We start from the raw sequence: 22,545 nt of genomic DNA, 5'->3' as shown, positions 1-22,545 counted from the left end.
GGAGGGCAGATGGATCTCCTGTATAACACGCTGCTTTACCGGATAAACTCATCCATGCCCTGTCCCAACCATCTGTAGTGGCAGTCACCAAATGTGCCACCCACACTAACAATACCAACAAGATTTCTCTCTGTAACATTGCCGCGGACCAGGCGGCGAAAAACGCAGCATGTCTCCCAGTGCCACAAGTGGCGGAGTATCCTGTGTTAAAACCTAACACAGGACAACTGCCCACCCCATACAATGCCCCACCACTTGCTCAACTTATTGAGGTGCAGGACGGGCAACCGCAGGAGGAGAAAGAGCATTGGATTAAAAGAGGGTGCAAACAGTCCCCAACAGATCTCTTGTGGTGGCAAGAAATATCAGAAAAGGCGGTGATGCCCCATTAATTGTTACTAGTAGCATTCAACCAGGTGCACCACCTGGCACACATCTCCAAACAACGCATAGCAGCAGACATTCAGGAAGACTGGTTCTTTCCGAACTTACAAGAGAACTTGACAAATATTGCCACACATTGCACCATGTGCCAATCTTAAGTTTGCCCGGGCAAAAATTCCATCAATCCAGTCTCCTTCCTGTATGCCTGCTTCAGTTTCAATGTGCAATCCGAGAGTGTGTAGTGCTCCTATTATCTGCATCAAGGAGCTGTTTTGTTTGGAGGTGCTTATGTTTAACAGGAATTGCAATCTTTCTACAAACCCCTCCCTCCAATGCCGTGCGCAGATCGAGCAGGTAGTGATTCTGAAGGGTCATCAGTCTTATGGCATGCATCTAAACCTTTATGGTGTTGAGACCTTGTTCTGTATCGTCAGTCAGCTGTACAACCTCCCACTTCACGATCTGCAGCCACATTGCGTTTGTGGCTGCTTGGATCCCAGGCAGAAGTAGAGATGCAAAAAATGTCTCTTCTTTGCTAAACAGTCTATATTCATTGGGTATGTCTTTAAGCAAGGAGGAGGAGGAGGAGGAGGAGGGGGAGGAGTTCTGAGACAGATAATTAGATCTTCTTCTGCGCAGTTTGGGGTGGGCAATTGTTCTGTGTTAGGTGTTAACACAGGATACTCTGGCACTTGTGGCACTGGGAGACATGCTGCATTTTTTTTGCTGCCTGGTCCGCGGCAACATTACTGAGAGAAACCATGTCACTATTGTTAGTGTGGGTGGTGTTAGGAAAGATTTCATAATTGTAAGTAATTTTCCTTCCATGTGGCAACCCCCAAACTTTTTGCTGTTGTTTTACACCCTGATCTAGACTTTGCCAGAGAAGTGCAGCCTTCCGCTGCATTCCTCTGGGCTTTCGCTCAATTCTTCTGGGGAAACTGACATGCCCTTAAGACAGTCAGTACTGGGAGACTTTGTTTCCCTTAATCCTTTCCTCATGTTGCAGCTTTTGAGCAACATGAAACAAGAGTGCACCATAACTTACATTACCGTGCTCTTGGGTCTCTAGTCATTCCAAAGGCCCTATAAACTCTCGCTGGACTTATTATGAAATGTGCAAGTGTGTCACGGACGGGACTGGTGGCAGCTATCGTTTCCTTGTGTTTTGAACCCCTTTTTGCCATTGTAACCGCGCTTCCCGCGTTTGGCCCAAATGGGTGGCCCGGCCTCCAAAATGGCCATGCCACTAGGTTATTTGTCCTGTCCACTGACCGTCTTGCCCCTTCACCTTCCCCCAGGTCGAGCCGACCCGGGGCAGTCCTTATTTGGTTATGCACTTTCCCACGAAACACAACGCTTTCGCAGGCTTCTGCATGCCTTGTGTGTGCCCCCAGGATGTGGGCTGGGATGTCTGTTCCCAATACACATCCTGGGTGCCAGAGAGTCTAGAGTGTCCTGAATGCCTGGGACCACCGTGGTCCGTGATAGGTCCACGTATGGTGTGAGTGTTTTACAAGCAGATCTCCCATTGGGCCCTCTACGTTTTGGCGCAAAGGGAACTCTGGATAAGAGGAGGCTGAAAACCCCACTACCATGTCGATCTCCTGAGTTCTCACAAACACAGGATCAGGAGCCAAGTATCCTGCAACTAAGAAGCTGAGTCGAGGAATCGCTGGTGACCCGCTGAAGGTTTGGCACCCTGCACTGCTGTCGTCCTGCGAGACCACTCTGCCTCTGATCGTACGAGAAGGTCTGCAAAGGCGCTTCGACCCTTTAGAATAGTGGGAACAACTATTCTCGGCATCTTCACCAAATCCTGTACGTAAGCCTTGGGAAGTGTCCCTGGGCCATCCAGTGGACTGACCAGCCTACCCAGGAACCTTGTTCTGTCACCGCCGTCTGGCTTACTGCTAATCCTGTGTCCTCGGCACTCTCACACGATTCGTACACTTGGCGTTCCCAGGTCTGAAGTGAGATGTTTGCTTTGGGACTGGAATACACGCGGTTGCCGAGTTGCCCTGCTGTGGTAACAAACCTGTGCGTGTTCGCTGCATCTGGGACACCCTCGACCCTGACTCCTGCTGTTGCGGAATCTGCACGGCGTCGAGATGTCCCTCTGATCGCATCTGAACCTGCCAGTACCGAAACGGAACCGGAGAAGCCTGGGTCTGCCTGCATCAGGGACCGGTGAGTAGTCCATACCCTAACCGGTCACCCTCCCACAGGAGCCTGTGGCTTTCCATCGCTGTTGTAAACAGCAAACCCTTTCCCCGCACTCACGCCCTGCTTATGCCCCGAAGTGGAGGCCTTGCCTGAGTCACAGGGATTTGTTCACCATCTTTTCGTCCACCTTTCTTAACTGCTCGATTTCCCTGAAGAGACTCTCCTTTGCCCGTTGGCACCCGCGTGTGCAGGTACTTTTGAGCACAAGGCTCCCCTCTTCGTAGGGCTCGGACTTCCTTCTAGTTATATGGCCTCTGATGTCGAACTGGGTCTAACGATTACTTGCACTGCCTGTTTTCCTCCCCATCTAGATGGTCTGCATATTTCGTGCTTCTAACTCTTTAGACCCCTCAGTCTTGTATATATATTGTATTGATTGTGATGTGTTGGTTTACTGGAGTTTTACCGTGATTCTTTACTATGGTCGATGTTACAAAGGCCTTGTAATAAATGTGTGTATATTTTTAATATAACACCTGTCTGGAGTAATTTGTATGCGTCCTTGTTTTGTGTGCTCATTGCGGGCTTTCAGTCACCCTCACCCCTCTTGAGACCTAGCCTTGACCGCCGCCATCGCTACCCTGATTGGTCTGGCTTGTCCAGAGGTTACCCTGTTCCAAGAAACTAGGCTGGCCTTCTGAACCTCTGCCCCTCCAGGACAGAGTTCAGAAATCCATCTTAACAGGTGGCACATTTGACGACTGCCACTATAGATGGTTGGGACAGGGCATGGATGAGTTTATCCAGTAAAGCATCTGAGGGACTTTCCTATAAATCCGGTAAACTGAATTACTAATACCGCCACTTGGTCAGGCGGTATTACCACTGGAGGCATTGATGGTGTAAATCCCCACCATTGGTGTTGTTTGCCTGTATTTCTGACGTTTACATGATGTCTGTCGGTTTTGGGTCAACAAGCATTAATAAAGCTTTGCACCTTCCTGACAAAATTGACACATTGGCGTTGCCGAGCAGGCAAACTATAGTTGGACCCAGACTTGTATCATAAGGCTTATTTATTTATTTTAGTGAATGACATTGTCCTCTGTCAACTGAAATACTTATTTCAAGTGTTTCAAGATCGCTAACATCTTTTCCTGGTAAAGCTTAAACACCTTATCCTTTACAATGTTATGGTCTTTACCTAGACAAAAAGGAAACCAATAGGAGTGGAGGGATACTGGATGCAGGCGTTGGGATGAGGGTTAGGAAGGTGTCGATAGGGTGGGTATGAACCACAAGTCCTTACCCTGTATCTCTACCAATTTGCCATCCCACTCCCATGAAGAGGGAACTTCGGGGAGGGGGTAACACCTTGCTTTCCCGGTCACTGTTTGAAATAGATCAAGTTGAAATCATCTGCAGTTCTTGTGATGTGAGCTATGTACACCAATAAAGAATGTATTATAAAAAGACTATTGGTTTATCTAATTCTGTGATCCAAGCTACCTTTTTGGGGGCAATGGAATGGGAGCTGTACAAACCGAGGGAATTCGTCCCTTCGCCCCAAGGGGAGCCCCCACCACGGTGAGGCTAGGGAGGTGTGCTGGCTCCTCAACCCCCTCCCTAGGGGTCGAGGCAAGTGGGTCCTCACCTTGAGGGACAAGGACTCTGATTCCTTTGAGGAACTCCTTACAACTGTGCATACCATGGCCTACATGGGATTTATTTATGTATGTATTTAACATGGGCATCTAGGTGCTAGTTACAGAGTTAAAGGTAAAAAAAGTTGTAATTTGTGTCACTGGAAGAGATGCAAACAGTTGAAAAGATAGGTTTTTAATTTCTTCCTGAACAAGGTGTAGGATGGTTGATTTCGCAGGTGGGGCAGAGGCTATTCCAGTGGTTGCCAGTGTGGACTGGGAAGCTGGAGCCACCCGCTCTTTTACGGTTGATTCTGGGGATACGAAGACGGTGTCTGTAGGCTGGTTTTAGGGCTCTCACTGGGGTTTTGTTCCTGAGTTTTTGTGCCAAGTAGGGGGAGCATCGTTGGATAGGCAGCGGCGGGCAATTGATAGGATCTTGAAGTTGATTCTGTCTTTGAGCGGGAGCCAGTGCGCAGACCTTCTGGCATCAGCGATATGGTCATGCCTGCCAATGTCCAGCGTGGCCCAGAGGGCATTGTTCTGTATGATTTGTAGTTTGTCGAGGCTGTTTTCCGAGGTACTGCACAGTAGAGCGTTACAATAGTCTAGCTTTGAGTCAATGGGGGCTCGGGTGGCTTCAAGCCAATTATTGGACGGCAGGAAAGGTTTGCTAGCGTTGATGAGTTTCGTAGCGTAGCCTGCTGACAAAGTGATGTGGTTGGTATGACGTGTCATTGTGAGTGATGCATCGAGGTAAATGCCCAATGTTTTTACTGACATGGCGACAGTGATTTTGTGACCATCAATAAGGAAGGCCTTGTATGTTTGCTCCAGTTTGGCCAAGCGGGCCGGTGGACCAGTCAGCAGTAACTGTTTTCGCGTTGTTGAGACGGAGATTGTGTGAGGCCATCCAGGATTGGCTAGATTCATAGATGGTGTTAACTTTGAGAGTGTCTTGTGTGTGGTCTCCGGGGAGGGGGAATAAGAATTTTTGGTGTCATCAGCATAGTTGGTGTATGAGATGCCTAGCAAGTTGAGATGGTCGAACAGTGGCTTAGTGTAGACATTGTATAGAATTGGTGAGACACAGGAGCATTGGGGTACTTCGCAGTGGATGGGGGTGGTGCTGGCAGCCGTGTCGCTGATAAAGGCTGGAGAGGATCAGTTAGCCAGGAAAGAGGCTATCCATTTGGTGGTGTCTGGGGAGAAGTAGGCTGACAATGTGAGGTGGTGGCAGAGCGTCTGGTGGTTGAACAGGTCGAAGGCTTCCGAGAGATCAAGGAGTACGAGTAGGGATATTTGTGTCCTCCAGTTGGTTCTTGAGGTCCAAGAGGGCAGTTTCCGTCCCATATCTTGGGTGGAAATCCGATTGTTGTGTATCCAGAATGTGGTGGGATTCAAGAAAGTCCTGGATTTGGGATGCCCTACAATACTAGAAACTACTAAACATCATGACTGGGATGGAGAAACACTCAATAGATGCTGTTAATATCATGAAGAAGAACATGTCCCTTTAAATAAAAATATCCAATCCACTGGGAAGGGTACTTTGAAGAACCAAGGCTCAGCAACAACTAACAAGGGAGAATCCTATACATAAGCACGGGAAGACCACAAGCTACTTAACACCCAGCGAGAAAGAGCTGGAGAGAGAGGAACGAATATGTAGGCACTGGAGGATTCCGAGCTGCGTATATGAGAGAGAGAGAGAGAGATATGCATAAGCCAAGTGGCCCGTGAGTTTCAAACTCACTCAACATTGCAGAGAGGCACCCAATGCTACAACGAAGCCCTAGTGGGAGAAACCAAAAGGGCACGGGCCCAGAGAGATCACGGAGTGGCTGTTGTGGACAGCCGGTCCTCAGACCTTTGAAGACACCACCAGAGATCCGTTGCAGTGTGTTATCCAGTGCCTCACCGAGAGAACATATGGGGCAAAGAAAACCGCAAGCAGAGAATGCTGACGGAGGCATGCCAAGAGCAGTACAAGACCAGGAAGAGGGTTACCGAGGTACCATATTCCCGAGAATGTTCTCCAGCATACTCGAGGTTAACAGGGAGAGCGGAAGTCACAGCAAGACACAAGGGGATATTTATACTGCGCAAATAACGTGTCTAAGTAGAAATGGCAAGACCGAGTTAAAACAGAAGTTAATGATTTTTAAAGACTGTCAAAGACATTCTAATAATCTAAGCTAGAAGAGAAAGGAACAGTGGATAATAATACCCTGGAAAAGGGGAAACGGGCAAAGGCATTCAACATTCTGTACACAAAGAACAGAATACAAAATAGTTCAGAGGAACTAACCAAGTGAACTATGTGCCAAGCCAAGTAGGCAAGGATAAGATGAATTATAATCATCAATGAGAGAAAGTCTATCAGAATAAGAATCCAAACCAAGAATATGTTGAAATCAGTAACCGGAACCATAGATCCTACAAAAGATTGCCAAAGGTGAGTAGTCCTTTTGAAGAATTACAAAGACTAATCCATGAAGTCACAAGAGACTATTTAAGAGTGGTGTGCCTCTGAGATGTGTGTGGGCTTGCTGTGCAAACACTCTAAGAAAATCTGTGCCTTTGATGTTTGAGGAGACTCATGGAGCAAGTGCCAAGAAAAAACATCTGTGTCTCTTAATATCTGTGCAGGTGCTCAATACTGGTGCCAAAGGAATTCACTTGTATTGCTATAATGTGTTCTTCACTTTCAGAGTAGTTCTTTAAACGAACAGCATTTACAAACTCCTACGCCCCAAAACACATTTAAAAGAAATCTGTTTGGGACTGGGGAGATCGTGGCATTATTGGTTTCATAATGGTTCAGCTTCCTAGATGTGGAAGCTGCCTCCCTTAAAGGGACAGTGCCCTTCGAGGGGTCCATGAAAGTCAAGGTGACAAGGGGATGCTTTGCATGCCGTTGAAGGCCTATCATACATTAGCTTAGGGTAAGGCCCAACCCCCTTGCTCACCACACTAGATGTTCCTAGACTTAGGCGGGGGATTTTTTTAACTCTTGTTAATTTTCCAAATATGGTTGCAGTCTAACAGAAGACGATTTTGAACAATGTTGCTCTTACTGTTACTTTTTAGTCACGGTAGCGCAAGCCTCCACCTCTTCAACCCATCACATCGGTGCCATTACCACCCTTCTCACCTGTTATTAATTCACAAGGCCAAGTTTCCAATTAAGATGGCCAGATGCCACCAGGGTGGTGCGGGCAGCGGTATATGATACACAGGAACAAAATGGCACCCCTACAAACAAACAAAAAAATGGTATGCCACTGCTCACTTCAATACAGCGGTTTTGTGGTATGGAACCTTCTCATCCCTACTGGAAATGATCAACAAGTGGTTGACTGGAAATATATTCTCACCTTGCTCAGTGCGTATTCACCCTGCTCAGTCTGAATACGCACACGTGAATTTAAATGGTGGGCAGGCAATTTATAAAATGTATGTAGTTCCAAAGACGTTCCCATCTATGCTCCCCTTGTGCTCTTCTCACGGGTATGTAAAGTATGGTAATTGGCACGTCAGCAAACTCTTCATTTTTAAGACTGCCTGAGCCAGTCCCTCACATCCCTGCACAGAAAACGGAGGGATATATTACCTTTCATCCTGTACTCAGTAAATTGGAGGTATACATCCAACACATCAACTTGTTTCCTACACCCCTGGAAGCAACCTTTCCAGACCTGTCTAATGTCACACATTAAGTGGGACACTCATGCATTTCTACCTTCCTGAGGGAGACACTACCATCATGGTAGGAACATTTGTCAATTCCCAAATTGACTACAACTTGCACTAATTTGGGGAAAAACATTTATGAAAAACTAATGTTAAATTTCTCCAGTAGCTACTCATTATTATCCTGTTTATTTCCATAGGACTGATTGTCTAGTACATCTGCTGTAAAAGGAAAGGTACTCGCCAAGGGTCACATCATTTTTCAAATATGAATCCAGGATTGAAGCCCTAATTTTCCTGTTAATAACTAATGTATATGCACTTCCTGCTGCCTTTAACAAGCGTAACACTAACTCTTAAAACTGCTAAATTATCAAAAGGACAATAGACGAATACTCTTAATTAAAACATGTTTTCAGAACACTATGATTAAGTTATTTGGAAAAGGGACATAAAGGGCTAAATTGGCCTTAAACAAATTCAGATAAGCATGGTGACATGCACAGATCTTTGCTTCAGCCGCCTATCTCACCATTTTATACGTGTCTTTTATCTCATTATTCATTCCACTGCCCATCTTCCACCTTCAGTGGGTCAAAGAATTCAGCATAGAATAAGTGTCCCTTAATATTACACAACACTAAAATATATTTTGACCTCCCACATCATCAGTGCTGCCTTAAAATGTAAAATTATGAATTGAAGACTGCATTAAATGGGTAATCTGTATGTTATAGTGTTTGTGACTCTTTAATTAATTACTGCATTTTTCCCTCGCATGCAATCACATGTTTTCTATGGGGGGTGATGATATGTTATTTATAACGTGCTTAATACTCAGAGGTTTCTAAGCGTGGACCCAGGGATCAAACCTGTGTTGCTCCGTGTTGTCTTGCTTCCAAGGAGAGCACGTTTCCCCTGAGCTGTCCTCCAGAGACAGGGGTGTCAGGCTTTTAGGAATGGTGTGGCATGAGGTCTTGTGTGGGTATTTTCATGATAAAAAGGCTAATAGGCATTGGAGATGTAGGGCCATGGGGACAAGAACTACATCACCCAGAGTTCCTGGAGGCTCAGGTGTAACCAGGAACTGTATATAAACCCAACCCCTGGCGGATGCTGGCAATTATCGCACATACCACGGTTAAGTTGCAGGCAGCACACAAGCATTTCCCTGTTCTGTGTTTTATCAAACAGGGCTCAGTGCTCGTTCTCTCACGGCACAGCTCACCGCTCTCGTTAGGGTCACCCTTGACAGGGCGATTCAGTGGCTGTAAGGAAGTAACTCAAACATTCCAATGTGATAAAACGCCTTCCACGAAGAAACAAATGCACATTTGCCAGGAAAAGAAGTTTATTGTGTGCTAACGATCAGGCGGGGCTAGTCAGTTCCTTGGAGCTGAAAATGAACCCAATTCTCTCCCAATGACAAAAAAGCTACAGTTTATATACACAGTTAGACAATTTATATAACCACACATATGTTGTTACAAAGTCATCCCCCGACCCTCCATTGGCTAACTCTAATACAAAGTTAATTATCCCCCTAGCTCTAAAACCCCATTGGATACATTCACAAAGTACAACCCCTTTGACATGTGATCTTCTTTCATTGTCAGTATGATGACCTCCACATTATACATGTATCATTCATGAATAACGCAGTTTATTATTCAGACCATGTGACAAAAACCCATCAACCCAGATGGTGATTGTGCAATGCTTTCCATAAACACTTTAAGGCATGGGGACATGCATCTAAAATCAATCAATTCATGGGAGAAATTAAGATGTGGATGGCAGGTAATCAACTGCAGCTAAATCCTTCCAAAACAGAACTGATACTGTTTGGCTGTGAAGGGAAACTGAGCGAGGAGAATCAAAAACCCTCCACCCCCCCTCGGATATTGGTGGAAGAACTCTGCTACTCCAAGAAAGTTAGAAATCTCGGGTGTCTCTGTCAAGAGAACGTAGGGGGAGAAGCACAGGTGGGCGCTAAAGTCAAGGCAGTTTATTATTCATTACGAGCGCTGAGAGGCATACTCCCCTTTATTCTAAAAGAGGATCAGTCTGCAGTAGTAGGGGCATTAACTAATTCACACCTAGACTACTGTAATAGCCTCTTAGCAGGGTTGCCAGGCAAGTGGATCAACAGATTACAGAGGGCTCAAAATGCTGCAGTTAGGTTCATTGGTCACCTGGGGAAACTGGACCATGTGTCTGCCCTGCGCAGATCATTGCACTGGTTACAGGTCGAAGATCATATTAAATTCAAGGTGGCCTGTCTGGTATTTAGGTGCATTAATGGGCTGGCGCCTGGGTATCTTGTAACCAAAGTCTGTGCTTCCCTCCCAACAAGAAATCTTCGTTCTGAAGATAAACTCCTGATGTGTGTACCTCGGATTACCAAGCTATAAAAAGGAGACAGGAGATTTGCGGTATTCGGTCCAAACATCTGGAACCAGTTACCCACGGACATTCGAGCTTCCCCATCATTGGAAATCTTTAGGAAAAGACTAAAAACTTTCCTATTCAAATAAAAGTTGTACCTCTCTTTGCAATAATGTTCGCATCTCAATATGTGTTATAGTTAACATCTGCGCCCGAATGCAGGTTATTCTGTATGGTGCGCCTAAAAAATGAAAAAGAATCAAGAGAAAAATAAATAAGCACACCTTTCAAGCAGAAGTAAAACATTCTTATGCTCCATTTTCCCTGCATTCTTGCATGTAATCCTATACGCGACTGCCATTTCAAGTCATACAGCCTTCAGCATGCATTCTACTTATTTCCGTGCAGACCCATAAACCATCAGCTCTCAATTTAACCCTTCATGTAACTGGACCTTACTGGTCATCAAAAAAACAAGCCTTCGTGGTCCCAGGGAAATTACACTTTGCATCTAAGAACCCAATCCGGCCATAAAAATTGAACAACATTGCTTTCCATTCCATTCTCACCATCAGCCCTTTGTGATGTTATCACAACTGCCCATATGTGGTTCGCTTCCAGCCCCCTTTCATGACCTCAGTCATCCTGCTTTTCAAACCAGGCAAAAACCATCCCCACAAATCCAGGGACTCTGCGGTCTAATAAAACTCCAAGTAGGTGAAACCTGTATTCTGCGATGCCTTCATGTATCGACAATAAACCCATATTTCATAGCGCCTTAAATGTGTTGAATTCCCACATGTTAGTTTGCCCTTCAATGAACTCCTCTATCACATGCATAAAGTTCCCCACTACATACTTCTCATCTCTACAAATTATACATTGCACAATACATTGTATCCATGCTACTGATACTCATGTTGCTGTCTACTGTGACTCTAAAATGTATCCAACTAAAACACAATGAAACACTCATTTCAATTCTTCTAACTACATTGAACACATATTTAGTTGCAAGATTGCATCTAACCCAGCCATACCATCGCCGAGTACAATGTATGTAATGTAAACCTCTTTCCAGTGTTGGGTTCTAAAGTGTCTCCCCCAACATACCCTCCTTTTAGTTAATTTATTATTAACTACCAAATTAATTTCTCTTTCCTTGACAGAACCATCTCTGGGAAACCAAACCTTGCAGACATCCTGTATGCTGTTTCCACTTAGAGCATATTCCTCTGGTGTACAAGACAAAAACAACCCGCTACCATTTTTCCCACAATCTACCCAACACTCCACATAATTATCTGGATCGGGTAGAGGACACAAAGCAACGCTTGAAGGCCCAATCAACCCTGATTCAGTCTGCGTGCCTATATGGTTTGAAATGGCAGTGGCCCTACCTGTGGACAGAGGGACCAACATATTAGCAGCTGTTTGAGGTAACTTAGCAGAACAGCATCTTAAAAGTACTTGGCAGGAACAGAACAGGAAAAGCAGAAAAACAAAAAGTGTCCTCAGTATCTTCAAAGTCCGACTCAGCCATGATGTAACCCAGATAAAAAGTGAATCGAACCAAGTGTCATCTCTGATTCCAGCCAGATGCAGATTCTGCAAGGCTTTGATTGTATTCAATAGGGTCCCTTTATCTAAATTCATAGGCTGCATGAATGTGCAACGTGAAACCCCTATCTTTTGGCACATCCCACTTTCCATTGTAGTAAGAAGGTCTAGGGTGTATTGATTCTGAAGTGTCATGAGGCGCAGGGCCCTCATCGCCTCACATATGGGTCTAAAGGCAGTCTCTGAATGATTAACCAGTTGAATGAGTCCATACCGGCTGATCTGGAGCCATTTAGCGTTGCCAATGGCTCCCAGGGCCAGGAGAGAGGCAAAGACCATCTCTGTCCTACTAAAGAGTCTGAAGTGCTCAGGTACCTTCTTTAATGCCTCTGAAGAAGCCAATGAGAGGTTATTGCTCTTGGTAGATTGTCTCAAAATTTCAGCCATTTTATGTCCTTCCACAGTTTCAAGTCCAGGTACATTGAACGAGGGAGGGGACACATTGAGTAAAAAAGTGGCTTGGGGCGGCACATTAGAAACTACCAGATGGGCTTCGGGGACATCCAGACTGGGAAGTGCAAGGTTGCAATACTGCACACTCCCTTCGAGGCTGGTGGGACTTGAAGGTATCAAGGATGGCAGAGGTCCCACCAGCCAAGTCTGCAATACGCAAAGTTCTGGTATAGTTAGTATTTAGACTGGTATGGTGTGGTACCATCTGGTATCAGACTGGTCTGGTATGGTGCCATCGCCCCTAAAACACAAGGACACATTTGTAAATAACTGGATCTTAACAGGTCTTCATTGTGGCTTCAGCCATGTCAATTTTGTTTTTAGATATAAATTCGATATCTCTGAACATTCCTCATTAATATTCTCCACTTGTTGTTCAGTAAAATTTTTCATTCCTCTCGCTTTTGTTCAGTAAACTTTCTCATTCCACCCGCTTGACATCTCTTCACCCCCTGCTCCCATCCGTTGGGTATGAAAACAAATTGGTATGATAATAGCTTGAAATGCTTATCCCTGAAATAAGCCCCTCACTCTGCACAAATATAGGTGCACCACACATTGTGACTGATAGGTCTGCTCATCTTTGTGATCCTGTGGTTGGTCTCCACTAGGGACTTCTTTTTGCGGCTGAAGATTAGCACTATTGTCTCGTCTGTCATTTAAGCGATGGATCCAATATTCCAGGAAAGAAGTTGGAGTTGCTGCAGAGATGCTGAGTTGTTGGTCACTGGCGGAGGCGACTGTGGCAGATGTGGTTGGAACTGTTGGGGAAAAAACCTTGATATAATCCCTGAAATGCCCCCCGAACTCCTCCCCTAACACTTGAGCTTAATTGTGTAACTGCGTTTCTGTGTGCAGGTATGAAATATGTTTGCATGTGTCTGCCTACCACTCTAGCTAATACAAACAATGCACAAATGAATTACCTTCAATAATGCCCACCATAAAGAGAACGTATACTCATAACGTAATAACATAATTAGTGTACCTGTTCTCCATAAGCCTCCCTCCGTGTTCTTAAAGTGCAATCAAAAAAATACTTCTTATATGTTTTTCTTTTAAAGTACTATACCTGTAATAGATCTTCAATGTTCTCTTTCACCGTATATGTGCTAAAAGATATAATTGATCTAATGCCACCTTTGAGAAACCTGAGGTTATCCTCACTTCTACTCCCCATGGATCCTCTTCCCAGGTGACCAGGTTCGCTTTTGGATCCTGACCCTGGGGGTGGAGAAGCGAGGGATGATTACCTGGGTGGAGGGTCCTTGGGGATTTGAGATGAGATGTCCTCAGGTTAGATGCGGTATTTCACACTTCCTTTCCAGAAGACTATGCAAGAGTACCATTGGGGAAGTCTCACAAATGGGTTGCCTAAACGTCAGGCAATTGAAATTACTGGCCCACACCTGTGGACCCTTAATACTCCTACGGAGTATGAGAGGTGGGGCTGCACACCAGAGAGAGAGACAGAGAGAGAGAGAGAGAGAGAGAGAGAGAGACAGAGAGAGAGAGAGACAGAGAGAGAGAGAGAGACAGAGAGACCGGTTTGAGAGCTGAGAGAAGGCTGGGAACGAGACCGGGTTGGAAAGAAGAGAAAGAGAACCTGTCATGTGTTGCAGCGACAGGTGTGAGCAATTTGAAGCAGAGGTGTGGTAGAAATGAAGGCTGTGGCAGACCGAGTAAGCTGTCGGGAGCAGACTGCTCCAGGGATAAGGATTCTTGGATGCTTGAATCCTACCCTGTGAGTGGCCAAGAAGCTTGTACTCTGTATGGCAGAGGACGCGCAGCAAAAAAGCAATGAGTGTGGAACTGTGAAGAAAAGTGCTTGTCGATTCCACCACGACATTCGGAGGACCAAAGGGGCAGTCTGAACCCCCGGTGGGAAGCCAGAAGCAGCAGCAGTTCGCATCGAGGTTCGCTGTGCAACCCAGCCACTTCAAAGAGGCCAGTGAGTTTCTCTGAGCCCCGAAATCCCAGATCACTATGCACGTGAACGCTGAAAAGTAATGCTTTAGTACGTTTAAAGCGATTCCCATTGTCTAAACTGACACGCAAGCTGAAACGAAGTAGCAGACCATTGCTCGAGCGTTTACTTCACAGCATTGAAAGACAAGTTGTGTGTGAGAATTTCCAGAACTAGGAAGCTGAGTCTTTGTATCTCTTGTCAATGAAAGAGTTATTTAGCGAATTGAAGGGAATGACAGAAAACATTCTTTACAAAAGCCGAAAGACTGATCACAATATTGAATACCGAACTGAATGAAACCTTTGTGGGCAAGGCTACAAGCCGATGAAAGTTAAAGGAAAAGGGCCAATTTAAAGCGAAAACACAAAATAAGAGTACAAGTGTTAGAGAGCATGACAGAAAGGTGGGGGATAAATAAGACCACCACAAAGTGAAATTTATGAATTAATAAATTGCGATAAGGCCAAAGACCTGCAGAGGATGTGTGGCATATAGTGGCAAAGCCAAGAGGCCAACCAGAAAAAGCCAAGAGTGTGTGAACCTGCACATGATATATTTTATTTATATTGTGCTCATACACAAGTGTTTTCAGAGTGTGACCAAGCAAAGGGAGGAGAACAAGGGAGAATAAAAACAACGGTCTTACTAGGCCCAGTGACATTAAGAACGCGCAAGTGCATGGAAAAGGGAAAAAGAGGGAAAGTGCGATGAAGGGGGAGAAGTGGAAAAGTGCAGCACAAAAGGAGAGAACAGAAATAAATAAGTGCAATAAATAAATAAATGCAATAAATAAAGGAAGGCAGAGGCAAGTGTGTGATTTGTCATATAGGGTATATCTGATAAGTGCAGAAGAAAGATGGGGGACTGTATGGGTACAGATACAGATCCCAATGCAAGGGGTGGCTCAGAGGCAGTGCAGGAGGGAGAGCAGATACCTGGGCCCGAGGGTGGCCAGGAGAATGGTGCCAAGAAAGAAAACAGGATCAGCATGGGAGAAGAGGGGCAAAGGCAGAAACGGAGGAAGGTCTTGAGGTGCTTCTGGAACCAGAGATGGTTCTCCATAAAGCCAAGAGGCCGACAAGGAGAAGCTAAGTGAAGGTGAATCTGTACAAAGGGGTACATATAAAATAACCTGTGTGGGCTGAAGAGCCTAGGGTTCCTGGTTGCGCGACCTGTGATGGGTGGACTGTGTGGTCTGACAACTGCGCCTGGACTAGGGAACCCTTCATTGTGAAAGCCGAAGACATTGTGAAATAAAGCAAGAAGGAGCACTTTTAGTGAACTGTTAATGCAATCCAGAAGGAGTGTCAAGCTGCCCTGAAATGGTGTTGAACTTTGAAAGACTGAAACTTAGTATAAGTTGATACATTGGAGTCTTGGGGAAGGGAACTCTGAGGCTTGATGAACTGCAATACTGTCTTGAGACCGGAGCCCTAAAGGCCCTTCTCTTGGGAACTGTGTTTCCTTGACCTTGGGGAAGGGAACCCCAAGGATTTGTGGAACTGTTTGAACTTGGGAAAGTTCGAGACCTTTGTGGTATTTCCTTGAATTTGGGTAAGGGGAGCTGAAAAGGAAGCTAGGAGCTGGCAGAAGCTCAGAACTTTGTGTTAATCACTATTTCTTTTATTAATGACATCCCTAAACATTGGGCCTCATTACACGGTCGGTGGTAATGCCGGTGACCTCGCAACACCGTTTCCGCCGCCTGATCTCCTGGTGCCACCGGAAGATACAGCGGCCCGGGATGTCAGGCGGCAGAAACTGTAAGTCCTCATTCCCATGGAGTGCCATAGGACTCCATGGGAATGGGGACACGAAAGCACTGGCACTGTTAACGGTGCCAGTGCTTCCGTGAAAACCATGATTGCAAGGGCCAGTGCACCCGGCCCCTGCAGGCATTCTCGTAGTCTGGCGGTCCAGAAAGGGTGCCGGTATGTTGCTACCAGCACCATTATTTCCAGACTGCCCAACTTGGAATGTGGCAGCTTTAGTTGTGAGGGCAAGGATGGGTTTTGGACACAGACAGACTTTTAAGTTAAACTTTTTGACTTAGACTTTCCTTAGTTTCGTTCAGGTAGGGAAATCCCACCTTAGCATAGGGCAAGTTAAGCCTTTAACCATCCTGACATTTGATTTAATAAACTATTTCATTCTGAATGTTGAATCTGTTGTCCATGTCTTGCTTCAAGATGCCTTCAACCACACTACTTAAAATGAGTGAGTACTGTACCTGACCTGACCTTTTCTTTTTGCTTTTCTGAAGAAAAACCTGTAGGGGACATTAAATATTCTCTTAAAATCCTGAATGCACAGTGTGTGCGTCATATGCAAGACCTGTACGTACCAACCCATGTATTTTGCACAAAATGCCAGTGTTCCCCTGTTCTCATAGAACATAATGGTCTGCTATACACCCCATCTGTTTCTTTTGACATATGATACTACTTTACTCTTAATGTAATCACATCTGGCTTCAATTTAATCTTCACTTGTTCTAAAAAGTCCTGCATTATGCAGATTATTTATCCACAAGTGTGCCGACACTTCCAAGAGACCTTGCTGCTGTGTTATTGTGCTAACGAGCATCACATGAGGAGTACTGCCTGATGTTCAATAGTGTTAAATCTGAAACTCCATTCATTCATCCTGGTAGGAAATACTGCTGTGAGCAAGCAGAGACACTGGGCCTCATTACGAGTCCGGCGGAAACCGTGCCGGAAAAACCAGTAGGTAGCCGCTGGACCTGTAATGATTTACTGGCGTCTGACTTGCTGGAATAACCGGGGCATTACAGCCCAGGCGTTCTGGTAAGCCAGGCACCGGTAAAATGTTGATCCCCATTCCTGTGGCGTAAGACTCCATGGGAATGGGGACCACTGAAGCATCAGCACCATTAATTACGGTGCTGGTGCTTGCGTGAAAGTCTGCTGGCAGGTGCCGTTCTGCCCTCCAGGGTCAGACCTGGTGGGCGAAATGGCACCCGCCAGCAGACTCGTAGTTTGCCAGTCCATAAGCAACGGTGCCGGTAACGGCACCGTTGTTTCCGGACCGGCAAACTTGTAATGAGGCCCACTATTAGGTTTTGGGTTACATCACTGGATACCTAAGCCTTTGTCCAACAGTGATATCACATATGTCCCTGGAGTATAGAAAACATTAATCCTACCTCTCCTGATTGATTTATTGAGGTTATAAATGTTGCTATGCATCACTTATAAAAAACATGTGCTCATTCCTGAAGATCAATACGTGCAAAAGGAAGCCAATGTTTTTCAGAAAAACTGCTAAGCCTCAATAAAACACCACAACACAGTATTGAGCTGCCTCGAACGCTCTGCCATAGCGTAGATTGACAACACACTTTATGCATTCTAGTTACATATATCTAATGTCACGTTACTGTCCCACATCCCACATCAAATATGCAAAACAGACAGCATGCTTAGTTGAGAAACACAACAGCAGGGAACCATGGTCATATGTTTCATGTCTGCTGCTAGTTTAACAAAAAGTGTTAACATATTACTATGCCACTTTGATTGCTGCAACATTAATAAAATCAACTGATAATATCGAGAGCACGTTTAACTTGCTATTTGTGATGAATTCTGTGAAGTCATCACAGATCCCCAGCCTGAGATCTCCTCCAATGTGGCCACGGGATGACAGCCGCTATCTGATCCTGACCCTGGGGGTGGTATTATGAGGGAGAATCACATGGGAGGAGATGGCTGTTGGGGAAATGTGGTGACCCCGTCAGGAGAGATGCAACATTCTTCCCTTCCATGTGAAGAAGACCCTATAATTCCTAAATTCCTGATGGCATGTTGTCATTATACAAATTCGTCCAGTCGTAAAAACCTGAAACCCCTTCTTTCCAAACATTCTAGGCAGGATACCATTCACACCGCATGTGTACATAAAACACACATAACACCTCCTGGCTGTGATGTTTTTGTGCTAAAGAAAAATCCCAAACAAAATCACCTTAGAAGTCCTATAAAACCTATGGACTCCAACTCCCTTAAAGCCTCAACTACTGAGACGAGGAAGAGGAAGAAGGAGTTCATATGGATTAACAGAAACACTAAACTGAACATGCATAGTAGTGGTTATAAGGAAATCCAACTACGCAGGACATTTAAAAATGGTATCCGCATTTGTAACAAAGGGAGAAGCCAAACAGAAGAAGAAGGAAGCAGAACCACAGGAGAAGGCTGAAGCATGGGAACGGACTATGCTGATGAGAACAGGTGTTCTCAAACTGCTGCTCACACACAGTACTTACAGATATGGCACGAGGCCAGAGAAGATACTGCAGGCACCGGGAGAAGACCACTGGGGAACCGGCAGCACCAGCAGAGCTGCCGGCAGCACGGTCCAGTCCAAAAGCAGCAGGCTTACCGGTGGACGCATGCAGAGGCAGCAGAAGAGCTGAGAGAGGGTCTGCAGAGCGGAGAATGCCATCTCAAGCTGAAAGATTCACAGCAACAACGTGCCACAGGTCGGAGAAACTGCCAGACACTGGTGAGTCTGCCCAGAGATGTTGGGAACCCCTGGGCATACCGACAGGCATGTGAAGCATTAAGTACTTTATTTGAATACCAACAAAGTAGAAAACAAATACAGAATTTGCACAAATCCTCATGTATGAGATGTCAATATGGGGAAGTTTGGAGAAAATATTGCCACAAGCCAATGAATGCTAATGAAGGAATTAAACGATAAAACTTGAACAAGTCTCCATATATGAAATAGAAATATGGGAAAGTTGGAGCAAGTGTTACCAAATGCAAATGAATACTATTGAAGAAGTTAAAAGGGTGAACTTGAACAAATCTCCATACATGAAATGTCAATGTGGAGAAAGTTAGAGCAAGTGGTACCATAAGCCAAGAAAGTATAGACAGTGAAGGAATACAACTGTACTTTACTGAAAGAACATGAGAACATTAACACATCATGCAGTAAACATTTGGGCAGAAGATACCTGGAAGGAGAGTATATCAGGGGACCTGCAGACTCCAGAAAGGGATTCCAGGCAGGGGAGTGTACCATGTAATCCATTTAAAATACATAGAGGATACTTATATTATAGACAGATACCTGGCAGGCGAGCATACCAGGGGATCTGTAAAAATCAGATGAAAAGAGGTCCTGGCGGACCAAGCACCAGGCAAATAAAGTATATTAATTGACATTGTGGGAATATATCTGTCAGTAGAGTATACCAGGCTATCTGATAAACTTACTAAAGTCTTCCTGGCAGGGAATACTACCAAGAGGGTCTCCATAAGAAGTTAATGTTGTGAAAGAGACATTGACACTTTCGCCATCCTTAAAGAACTACCGTCACTAACCTTAAGAAGTAGCTGCTTGAAAGAGACCATTTCAATATCCTTAGGAAGTGGCTATGTGAAAGAGAAATTTTTGCCATCTTTAAGAAATCATTATTTGAAAGAGACACTTGTTATTTTGTAGGATTTATCTATTTGTTTTTTAGCACCTTTTACCAAACCTACATCAGAGACACATTCCTTACACTCTTAGTTGTTCATCTTTATTATGAGGGTCAGATTTATGTTTTGGACACAAGGACAGTTAACATAATTTTTACCATGAGATACAGACTAATCTTTAGTTTTAGTTTCCTAGGTAGGGAAACATTCATTAGCATAGGGACAGATAGGCCTTTATCCAACCCTTTTATTTTAATAAAAATGTCTGATGTTGAAAACACTATCACTTTGTGTCCGCCTCTCATTTCTGACCCCCTGACTAATTCTAGGAGAAGAGAGGTACCATATATAGTGCAAATCGCCCAGATAACTAAAAATACTAATAACAACAAAAAATGTCTGAGTGCAAACATACCCAGAATTAATTTACACTAAAAAATGTACAACAACCTCAAAGAAAAAAGGGTCAGGCTCTTTGTGACTTTGTTTGCATTAATGTATTATACACAAGTAAACTGCGTTGCCAAGTTCAATTTTTTAAGGCAAGATGGCTACATTTTCCACTCCAAAGCCTCTGATCTTGTTAAGGTATCTAATGGGGGATGCCCCAGGACATTTTAATGGAAATGTTTTAAAATGGAGCCCTGAATGAAAATGATTATATTGTGTCAACTGATCTAAAAGGCCCCTGAAACAAGACACATGTTCTGGTGAGAAAACATTGTTTGGGAAAGTCCCTACTACATAGAGTAAGCCCCCTTATTAATGAACCCTTTTTATACAGAATAACACCAAACGTGATTTTTACAAAAAAGACTCTGGTGGAATAAATGATTTTTTAGTTTTAATGCCTGGCACCTGTCTTACTAAAATGTTTGCTCAATAATGAAATAACTATAAGTGGAAATGTGAGCCTCTCTATAGTGTCTGCCCTCAAGGTGTTTCAATCGCTGCCCATGCCCTTAAAAACAAATGATTGAAGTTGGGCCCCCACAAGTGTTAAATCCATAATAAAGTTTAATATCCATAATAAGGTTGTATCCCCAATGCATCTATGACCATGCTATAGGCCTCTAGTATGTGGTTCTAAGCTGCACAATACATTCATAACAAAAATAAAAAACCCTCCCTGTAATTCTAGAATATCTAGAACCCTGAAATCTATCATTCTAAAGTTTTACACTGACGGAAGGTAAGCCAAACAGTCACAATATTCATGGTGTTAACAAACTGGCTCCTTAGTTCAGCTTCTCTATTTTGAAAAACAACAAACAAGATTTCCCCACATGGCGTTTCAAAAGATATTGTTGTATACAGCTCAACATACTAACACCTCATAATCCATCTAAACAAAAACTCTGTCTCTACCTCACTGCAACTTCTCCACACATCCTTTAATCCTGCTTCCACAAGCCAAAGCCAACTCCCACTACCTTTCAACTCTCCTCCCGTGTGCAGCCCCACTGCACCTTCTTCACGAAACTAGATGTACAGTGGTCCTGTTTCCCAACTGCCAATCGCACAAAAATGCCACCTCTACTCCATACCCAAATAAATACCCGTCTCCCAAATCAATCCCTCCCAGCCCATCCAAGACATGGAGGCATACAAGAGGGCTGCCAAAATATATAAAACGGCTGTTATTGCTGTAAAGAAATTATCCTTTGATGTCAGGATTGACAAAGCTCTAGGTCTTTGAACTAAAGAAGGCATTTACAGAACGTCAGGCAAAAGTTCTCAACACTCAACAAAAGGTGAAACTTGCAGGCATACAAATTGAGCAGTTAAACAGAACAAAAAAACATGCGCACCTTACAGATAAAGAAATAATGACCTTGTCTGACCAGACTCTTTATGTATGAAGGAGTAGGAAGAATGTTCATCCTTCAGTCTAAGGAAGGAATCCACAGTCAACTAAAAGATAAACAAAAAGTACTAGATGAGAAAATTAAAGAACTGGAGCAGAAGAAATCATATCTGGAACGAAGTGTAAAGGATGCAGAAGATAACATAAGAGAAATGCTGATGGTCAGAAGAGCTCAATAGCAGACATCATATTGCTGAAAATATCCACAAAGATCTTTTTCATCCATCTTGTCTATTCTGTCTAAGTTTAAAATAACGTACTTCACAATCTCTGATGCCAAGCCCAACCTTAACATTGTGTATATTTGTGTGTGTGTGTATGTATTAGTTTAGTTTGTTTATGTATAGAGCGCGTCCGAACCCTCAGGTAGCTGGGCGCATAATCATGTGCACAGCATAGTTACATATCGTTACACGAACACATGTATAGAAAAAGGGTACATACATTCAATGGACAAAAGGAATGGTACAGAATGTGGCATGAGATAATTACAACGGAAAGAAAGGACCAAGTTACATGGTGGTCCAGTTCATGATTTAAATAGGACATACAGTTCTGGATGGCGAGAGGAGGCCAGGAATAAGTGCAAGTACATGGCAAGGTGTTTAGGCTGAGAGCCAGGATTTCACCATGGCTCTGAATGGCCAGAAAGAGGCTTCCGATCTGATTGTAAGAGGGAGAGAATTCCAGCATTGAGCTGCGAGCACTGGGAAGCTGGATCCTCTTGCTGTTTTTAGATTGTAGTAGGGAACCTTTAGTTGGTGCAGGTAGGGAGTTCTGGTGGGTCTAATGGAGCAGTGTCTAGAGAATTTGTCCGAAAGGTAACGTGGGGCAGTGAGGGACAGGCACTTATGTGTGATGACAAGGGTTCTTAGCTTGATTCTGTCCCGGATAGGGAGC

General features: G+C 44.4%; 1 pseudogene; it reads left to right on the top strand.

Moving 5' to 3' along the window:
- The first annotated feature begins 18,543 nt into the window (after positions 1–18,543).
- On the top strand, positions 18,544–21,963 carry LOC138516134 (prefoldin subunit 1 pseudogene; annotated as a pseudogene).
- Positions 21,964–22,545: the final 582 nt, after the last annotated feature.

This window comes from Ambystoma mexicanum, chromosome 1p (assembly GCF_040938575.1).
Source record: "Ambystoma mexicanum isolate Mex_15411 chromosome 1p, UKY_AmexF1_1, whole genome shotgun sequence".
Lineage (NCBI taxonomy): Eukaryota > Metazoa > Chordata > Amphibia > Caudata > Ambystomatidae > Ambystoma > Ambystoma mexicanum.
The sequence above is the reverse complement of the archived record's forward strand: the minus strand, read 5'-3'. Positions and strand labels throughout refer to the sequence as shown.